At 35.5% G+C, this 3557-nt stretch overlaps 1 long non-coding RNA gene across 1 annotated transcript; it reads left to right on the forward strand.

Moving 5' to 3' along the window:
- The first annotated feature begins 1171 nt into the window (after positions 1 to 1171).
- LOC112458453 lies at positions 1172 to 3029 on the forward strand. The gene is made up of 4 exons (XR_003041211.1): positions 1172 to 1386; positions 1460 to 1679; positions 1758 to 2230; positions 2311 to 3029. It is a non-coding gene; the product is annotated as an uncharacterized LOC112458453 (long non-coding RNA).
- The last annotated feature ends 528 nt before the right edge of the window (positions 3030 to 3557 follow it).

The following is a 3557-nucleotide window of genomic DNA, read 5'->3' on the forward strand; positions in this document are numbered from 1 at the left end:
GTGCCTGGCAATATCCACTCCTTAATACACGCCAGAAGTGTCTTTTCAGTTCAATCCTGTACTGGCACGATAAAAATCTTTTTTGTGCCTTGCTCATATCCTCCGAAAATCCAGTGACCTGTTATGAGCCGACCACGATTGTATTTTCTTTTTCCAATTTTTGCTTCATCGATTTCTACTGTGCATCCTGGGTCACCAAGTTTCTCACTATGTTCTTCAGCTCAGAACACACAGGCCTGCAGGAAGAAATAATATTATATTATTAATATTTTGTTTCATACATTTTACATGTGTGTGTGTGTGTGTGTGTGTGTGTGTGTATTTATGAAAATATAATAAAATATAATTACCTCTCGGCAAAAATTGAAACAGTCAACAATCGTGGTCGGCGACGAAACGCCAGTTTCATCTTGTGTGTCATCTTGACTTGGATGTCTCAACATTAAAAAACAGGCAACAATTTTGCATATTGTTGCCACGTTAAGATGACTTTTCCCGAACCAAGTACCAGCTTTGCCACTTTTCTTAAAATTGCACTACTTCGAAACACGCTTCTTGTGCTCATTTTTTACGTAGTACCGTTTTCTACATCGGTACATTAATGTTTCTTTATCAATATTAATATCACTACCACATTCACTACATTTAATTGTAGCTGTTAGGACACCATGCTGAATCAAAAAATCTATTAACTTATCCTGACTATATGTCAAATGTCCGAATTCTATCAGCCCTAACATTGCGTGGCGAGGTGGCGTGCAATTTCGTGGCATCTGACAGTAACGACATTGTCGCGCTTTATTTGTTTTATAAAATACATATTTCAAATTGGCGCAGTTTTGCATGCGCGTGCGGCCATTGAGCATGCGCGTGCGGCCACTGAGCATGCGTATGTGACCGACGTATAGTTGGCAAACGAATTAAAAATTATTGAAAATTATTTTACCCAATCGTTTGGAAATCATTTGGAGATATTTGGAAAAAACTTTTCAGAGTTTGGAAAACCATAAAATAATCACAATTAATTAAAATCAATTAAGCGTATAATTAGCAGAAAGTATCTAAAAAATATTATTTTTTAATCCAATCGCTCCAGAATCATTTGGATAAAGTGTCGATATAATTTTTATTATTTAGAAAACAACTGTATTCTAATAAAAATTAATTAAAGGTCAATATTTCGTTTTAATTTCTGCACTATAGTGCAATATAGTGCACATACTTCTCCTGACGACGAGTGACAAGACTGGCAAGAAATCAGCAACCTAACCTACAGAACCTTTTGCTCATAAAATTCTCGTAAAATGTCTGCAATTAAAGTTAGAACTAGAAGTGGAGTCAATATTCACGAGTCTCGCATTATACGATGCCAGAGAAAAGAAAAAGGTATGATATTTTTTATCATTGAAATTACAACTTCAAGGATGCATAATGCTAATTACAAATTGTTATATTTCAGGTGTCTGAAAATTTCTACGTCGATATGAATTCAGAGGGATTGAAAAGAATGCTTGGAGGACACATCGCTTATAGCAAGTACTTTAGCTAGAAGTTGCGTTTTGAGCATCAATAAACCCACTCCCGATTTGTTTCTTGTCGTACGGCTCGAGAAAGTATTGCAGGGCGATATATCGGAGTGTGCCGAACCATATTTACGTAAAGATAAAAATAAAGATAAGGTAATAAAATGTTAAAATAATACTGGTGCATTCAAAATGGCAATTTTTCATATTATTGTCTTATTTATTTCCGTATAGGTCAGAGCTGCCGCCGCTGCTGCGTGCGAACGCCTGGGTCGTTATAGAATGCCTCTCGCGTGGACTGCAATTCATCTGTCTGGTGTAATCGAAGGCGGTGGTGATACGGATAGCACTGATAGAAAGGCTTAACTAACATCTTGATATTCTTATAGGCCCATTACTTTAACAGTCTCGAGCTTCTTCAAGCAGGAAAGCGAACGACTTTGCGATGAAGATCTTTATAAGCTTTTGGTTGAACTACGAAGACCTGGTTCCAACTTGAAACGATTAAAATCCTTACCAGAGATATTGAAATTGGATCTCAGTCCCAGACCCGAAGAACTACCGAGGTGTCTTGATCCCGACCTTAGAAGATTAGTTCCATATCCGGATGAAAAGAATCGACCGATTAAGGAGATAGTCTCGAGTTTCCAAGCGAAGTTGTTTTGCCCGATTTAACGTATTGTAATCTTCTATATCTTTATCCCAAGGTGCATATAGAATAAAATTGTGCGATCAATTATTTCTTATTAATTATACGACATAAAAAATTATATTTTATTATGTGTAGGAAGCAAACTTCAGCTCCAGAACTGGCTCAGCCTGTAATAGCGTTCAGCAGACACAACTGTTGAGTTTGTCTTATCAACAATGTTCACTCGTTTACTGTCTCGCACGCAATCAGCGCAATGGTCGAATATTCAAGTCGAAAGTTGAATTACCGAAGAAGTAATCTAATCTAGATTAATAAGAAAGTTGGATTTTAAAAGTTTATTAGAAACTCAGATTTGAAAAGTTAGATTCTAAAAATATAATTGCATATACATGTGTGCGCGCACAGCCATGTGTTTGGAATTGCAAGTTTTATTAAGTTTATTGTATATTCGTTATAACAGTTATATTAAATGTCTTTGTTGATTAAAAAAATTGACTTGTTTTACCTTCTTAAAAAATAATGGTCTTGTTGATAATTAGAGGGATGAATATATGATACGAATATCTCAATATCTGCGAAGAACAATAAATATATACATTTACATACTTAGCGCGCGCGCGTTCCTATTAAATGAAAAATGATCTCTAAGTAACAATAAAGTTGTTGGATTGTCACCGTGAAATGACCTTTAAGCTTGGCACGCTTCACGCCGTTATTATTATAGAGGCAACAGCGACCGTGCATGCGTTAACGTTTTGTTTTTTCTCCCCCGGCTCGCCTCTCTTGTCAGTCGCGCACGCCGCAGTAAGCAGCACGTCGTTGTACAAGCAGTTACTCATGTTCAGTTCGACAAAAGTCTAAGTTCGAGTTTACGTTTTTGTACTGTTTGAAATATATTCCAGTATATCTTTTACTTGCTCAATCTTATTCGCAAGGTTCCCGAAACTACACGATCCTGCTAAATAATCAACAAAAACAAAAGTGTATATAGAAATGATATGACTCTAAATTTATACTATCGCACACATGATTGTATCTAATTAATAATTATTTAATATATTGCAAATATAAATGGTACAAATTCTGGTGTTATTTGTAGTTTTCCGCCATTTTGGATTCGCCATTTTTTTTTAAATTCAACCTACAGATTTGTAATCGACTATACAAACACATAATAACATTATTACGTAGATACTTACACGTTTTGTTACGAATTCAATTGCAATCGCGCAGTTTTGATATTTTATGTCCACTTTATTGGTTCCGCCATCTTTAATTTGAACCGTAATTAAAATTTACGCACAACATACTTACAGCCTGTTCAATTACCAACAAATTAAAAAAAATTTTTTAAATCCGTTAAGAATTCGATCGTCGGTCGA

Source organism: Temnothorax curvispinosus, unplaced genomic scaffold (genome assembly GCF_003070985.1).
Source record: "Temnothorax curvispinosus isolate PA1 unplaced genomic scaffold, ASM307098v1 QBEX01008936.1, whole genome shotgun sequence".
Classification (NCBI taxonomy): Eukaryota; Metazoa; Arthropoda; class Insecta; order Hymenoptera; family Formicidae; genus Temnothorax; species Temnothorax curvispinosus.